Source organism: Oncorhynchus mykiss, chromosome 2, assembly GCF_057628025.1.
Source record: "Oncorhynchus mykiss isolate SJ-2025 chromosome 2, ASM5762802v1, whole genome shotgun sequence".
Taxonomy (NCBI): Eukaryota; Metazoa; Chordata; class Actinopteri; order Salmoniformes; family Salmonidae; genus Oncorhynchus; species Oncorhynchus mykiss.
The window spans coordinates 100061536-100067535 of NC_143023.1; the positions used below are offsets into that span (position 1 = coordinate 100061536).

At 40.5% G+C, this 6000-nt stretch overlaps 1 long non-coding RNA gene across 1 annotated transcript; it reads left to right on the forward strand.

The window, feature by feature from the left end:
- Nucleotides 1-1416: 1416 nt before the first annotated feature.
- LOC118943910 (uncharacterized) lies at nt 1417-4233 on the forward strand. Its single transcript, XR_016490206.1, has 3 exons — nt 1417-2125; nt 3131-3236; nt 4146-4233. It is a non-coding gene; the product is annotated as an uncharacterized LOC118943910 (long non-coding RNA).
- Nucleotides 4234-6000: the final 1767 nt, after the last annotated feature.

A 6000-nucleotide genomic window follows, 5' to 3' on the forward strand; every position in this document is an offset into this window, starting at 1 on the left:
TCTGTACCGGTTCCTCCTGTATGTAGCCTCGCTATTGTTATTTTACTGCTGCTCTTTAATTATTTTTATTTTTTACTTATAAATTTTTTACTTCGCTTATTTTTCTTAACTGCATTGTTGGTTAGGGGCTTGTAAGTAAGCATTTCACTGTACACCTGTTGTATTCGGCGCATGTGACAAATAACATTTGATTTGATTTGGTGTGATTGTTATAACATACAGAAACACAAGTCCTTTTGTTAATCCGACCTAAAATACCTTACAATCAAATGCCGACCAAGAGAATTCCCTTCGGTTAGAGTCACAGCCTTGTATATTCCCCTTCAAGCCCATACCACGACGGTCCTCAAGGAACTACACTGGACTTTATGCAAACTGGAAACCACAGAGGCTATCTTTATTGTAGCTGAGGATTTTAACAAAGCAAATTTTGAGATAAACTCTACCTAAGTTCTTCTTCCTGTAGGCAGAAACTCAAACAGGAAGTACCCGTGCCATCGCACTGCACACTGCCCTGTCCCATCTGGATAAGAGGAATACCTATGTAAGAATGCTGTTGATTGACTATAACTCATCATTGAGCTCGGGGCCTGGGTCTGAAATCCGCCCTGTTCAACTGGGTTCTGGACTTCCTGACGGGCCGCCCACAGGTGGTGAAGGTAGGAAACGACACCAACACTTCGCTGATCCTCAACACAGAGGCCCCGCAAGGGTGCATGCTCAGCCCCCTCCTGTACTTCCTGTTTACCCATGACTGCGTGACCACGCACTACTATCTCTTCACTATAGCACTTGTTTTTCTCAATTATTTTAAATCGCCTCCGCATAGGAGATTCGATTGACTCCTCACAACTTTTGCCACCTCAATCTCCTTCACCCTTACAGGGCACTCCAGGAACTCAGGATCATGAACATGATCCCCCACCAACACCGTCGTCCTTCTACACACTTTCGTGCGTTTTGCCAGCAGCTCTTCGTTGTGCGTCAAGCATTTCGCTGTTTATGACTTCAAGCCTATCAACTCCTGAGACTCATTGTAAAAGGAACCACCAGCTTTCATATGTTCTCATGTTCTGAGCAAGGAACTGAAACGTTAGCTTTCTTACATGGCACATTTGCACTTTTACTTTCTTCTCCAACACCGTTTTTGCATTATTTAAACCAAATTGAACATGTTAATTTTATTGATGTATTATATTAAGTTAAAATAATTGTTAATTCAGTATTGTTGTAATTGTCATTATTACAAATAAAAATAGGCTGATTAACCGGTATCGGCTTTTTTTTGGTCCTCCAATAATCGGTATCAGTATCGGAGTTGAAAAGTCATAATCGGTCGACCTCTAATACACATTCTTACGCAACAAACACATCTCAACAAGAAGCGATGTATTATCCTCCATACACGTATCCTCCACTCCAATTTGAGACAATTTCACGTTTTGTTCGATACTTCTGTTGTCCGAACATTCGTCTTTACCGACTTTGCTCTACGTGTTGCTTGATTCCAACTCAGCCTCCTCCATCTTTTCCTCTCTCCTCTCTCGGTTTCTTCCTTTCTAAGGATGTTTTTCTTCTTCTAGCCACTTGTGCTTCTACATCTGCGTTGCTTGCGTTTTAGGCTGGGTTTCTGTATAGTAGAGCCGGGATGATATCAGTATCGCGATACTCTTAGAATCTTAGTATTGTGGCAAGGAAACAAAACACAAAGCAGATTTTTAACTATCCAGGGTCACATTTATTTTCTAAGCTATATATCCCACGATGTTACATCCAGCAGGTTTTTTAAAGGACCAAAGAGTCTAGTCTGCTTTGCTTTGTGTTTTAATTTTTTGCCATGGAAAAAAGTTATTGCGATACTGGCATCGTCACAGCCCTTAGTGTATAGCACATTGTGACAACTGCGGATGTAAAAAAAAGGGCTTTATTTAAAAAAATTAAAAAAACATTTTAATTGAATTTGATCAAGTATTCATAAAGTAAATATCCTCATGTAGCTACTACTAGTAGTCGTAATATTTGTTCCCTGTTTTATTTGTTCCGTGCTTCAGGACAACTCGTTGGAGTTTGAGAAGCGCGGAAATATTCCAGTCAAGTACAGAAGGGAGTTGTGGGGCAAGATAAGGTAATTTATTGATCCAGTTTTTTTTTAATCCTCTCACATGGCTCTTCAAGTCACCTCAGTTCATCGTATCATTGTTTACATTGGACTAATTGCGTTGTTAATGTGTGAGTCCATTTTAAATGCTGACTAGAATAGCAGCAACCTAACTTCTTTTTTGTTATTTTAGTGGAGGCGATTGTTAAGAGGAATTTTGTTCCTATGTGTTCATTAACCAATGCGATTAATACATTCTGTCTGTTTCTAAGAATTTGTAAGGTTCTAATTTAAATGAAACGGACAGAGATCAGTCAACTTCTTGAAGACTGGGAAAAGCAATGTAGGTTGGATCTCGTCACTACCTCTGTCGTGTACCAGTTCACCACTGGCCTGAAATAAACCCTCAATTCAGAGGTCAGGTCTTTGCCTTACGGATCCTGGATCCACCCGTGCACGGTTTTCAGCGGTTCCTCGGGACGACAGAGGTATCGAAGGACCAATTGATAAGATAGTTATGTTCTCCAGGTACCCAATTTAATTATATTACTCTCAGTCTGCAAACCATAATTTGTAAGATCCTGGTCGAATGAAACAGACGGAGGCCCAGCTAAAACAGTCAAAAAAGGTTTATTAACGGGAACATTCTAAAGTCAAGAATACGAATCAATTCATTTTATACTGACTTCTCACGCCCACACATTCACACAGCCATACACACACACACACACACACACAAACAGACGCACATACACACATACCCACACACACACGCACACAAACAGAAGCACACACATGTCCTGCTACGCACACACTGTCTCACCACCCAGCCGACAGAGATAATGACCTTGTCCTTGAGATGTACACCCTGTTCTCTCCCAAATCTCTAGTCAGGTCGGCACCAAGCTCAGACAGTCTGTGTTTATAATACCATAAAGACATATTGTTTCACCCTGATTCTGACTAGGACTACACATTTATTGATTATGATTTCATACATTCTAATCAATTCCATACAATTATATGTTTCAGGGCGGAACATTCTAATCATTCAATTAACAGACAATTCTCACCTATCAGTGATGAAGAAGGTGGAAGAGATCAAACAGAAACAACAGGCAAAGTTTATCATGAACCGGTGAGTACAATTCATAGTTTTCTGTTTTTGGTATAGTAAATAACAAGCAAAGTCCTAAATTAAAATGTGTAAAAAAATTGGCACATGCTTCGTAAACAACAGGTGTGGACACAGAGTGAATGCTTCCTGACCCTGTGATAGTAATGCTTCCTGACCCTGGGATAGTAATGCTTCCTGACACTGGGATAGTAATGCTTCCTGACCCTGTGATAGTAATGCTTCCTGACCCTGGGATAGTAATGCTTCCTGACCCTGGGATAGTAATGCTTCCTGACCCTGGGATAGTAATGCTTCCTGACCCTGGGATAGTAATGCTTCCTGACCCTGGGATAGTAATGCTTCCTGACCCTGGGATAGTAATGCTTCCTGACCCTGGGATAGTAATGCTTCCTGACCCTGGGATAGTAATGCTTCCTGACCCTGGGATAGTAATGCTTCCTGACCCTGGGATAGTAATGCTTCCTGACCCTGGGATAGTAATGCTTCCTGACCCTGGGATAGTAATGCTTCCTGACCCTGGGATAGTAATGCTTCCTGACCCTGGGATAGTAATGCTTCCTGACCCTGGGATAGTAATGCTTCCTGACCACCCTGGGATAGTAATGCTTCCTGACCCTGGGATAATAATGCTTCCTGACCCTGAAATTATAATTCTTCCTGACGGGCCCTTTAATTATAGGCAGAAGTTGTGATCTGATATTTGAAGGAACTTTGGGAGTAGTTTGCAAAGTCTTTGTGCCAATGTGTATATATTGGATACAAGGCAGCGTTATGATATGATTATATATTATTATTATATTATGATATCTCAGTAAATCAGTGGATTAGCAAGTCGTTGTGTCAATCTGTATGTATGGAAATGATAGCTCAATGAGCTCATACCTGTTTCTCCATCTGCTCATCCTACAGGCTGAAGAAGGGCAAACAGTTGGAGAAGGAAGAGGCCATAAGCGAAGTGAAGAAGAATATTCACCTCATCAAAGCACCTCATGCAGGCGAGACACCTGACTACAACATACACAGCTATTACTACAACATACACAGCTAGTACTACAACATGCACAGCTGTTACTACAACATGCACAGCTCTTACTACAACATACAACATACACAACTATTACTACAACATAAAACATACACAGCTAGTACTACAACATACACAGCTAGTACTACAACATGCACAGCTAGTACTACAACATGCACAGCTAGTACTACAACATACACAACTAGTACTACAACATACACAGCTATTACTACAACATACACAGCTATTGCCTCTTCTCTCCTTCCCTCTGATCACCTCACCTCTTTGCTTCCTGACCCTGAAATTATAATTCTTCCTGACGGGCCCTTTAATTATAGGCAGAAGTTGTGATCTGATATTTGAAGGAACTTTGGGAGTAGTTTGCAAAGTCTTTGTGCCAATGTGTATATATTGGATACAAGGCAGCGTTATGATATGATTATATATTATTATTATATTATGATATCTCAGTAAATCAGTGGATTAGCAAGTCGTTGTGTCAATCTGTATGTATGGAAATGATAGCTCAATGAGCTCATACCTGTTTCTCCATCTGCTCATCCTACAGGCTGAAGAAGGGCAAACAGTTGGAGAAGGAAGAGGCCATAAGCGAAGTGAAGAAGAATATTCACCTCATCAAAGCACCTCATGCAGGCGAGACACCTGACTACAACATACACAGCTATTACTACAACATACACAGCTAGTATTACAACAAACACAGCTGGTACTACAACATACACAGCTAGTAGTACAACATACACAGCTAGTATTACAACAAACACAGCTGGTACTACAACATACACAGCTAGTAGTACAACATACACAGCTAGTACTACAACATACACAGCTGGTACTACAACATACACAGCTAGTACTACAACATGCACAGCTAGTACTACAACATGCACAGCTGGTACTACAACATACACAGCTGGTACTACAACATACACAGCTATTACTACAACATGCACAGCTAGTACTACAACATACACAGCTATTACTACAACATACACAGCTATTACTACAACATACACAGCTATTACTACAACATACACAGCTATTACTACAACATACACAACTAGTACTACAACATGCACAGCTGTTACTACAACATGCACAGCTCTTACTACAACATACAACATACACAGCTAGTACTACAACATACACAGCTAGTACTACAACATGCACAGCTAGTACTACAACATGCACAGCTATTACTACAACATGCACAGCTATTACTACAACATACACAGCTAGTACTACAACATACACAGCTATTACTACAACATACACAGCTATTACTACAACATACACAGCTATTACTACAACATACACAACTAGTACTACAACATGCACAGCTGTTACTACAACATGCACAGCTCTTACTACAACATACAACATACACAACTATTACTACAACATAAAACATACACAGCTAGTACTACAACATACACAGCTAGTACTACAACATGCACAGCTAGTACTACAACATGCACAGCTAGTACTACAACATACACAACTAGTACTACAACATACACAACTAGTACTACAATATACACAGCTATTACTACAACATACACAGCTATTACTACAACATACACAGCTATTGCCTCTTCTCTCCTTCCCTCTGATCACCTCTTCTCTCCTTCCCTCTGATCACCTCTTCTCTCCTTCCCTCTGATCACCTCTTCTCTCCTTCCCTCTGATCACCTCTTCTCTCCTTCCCTCTGATCACCT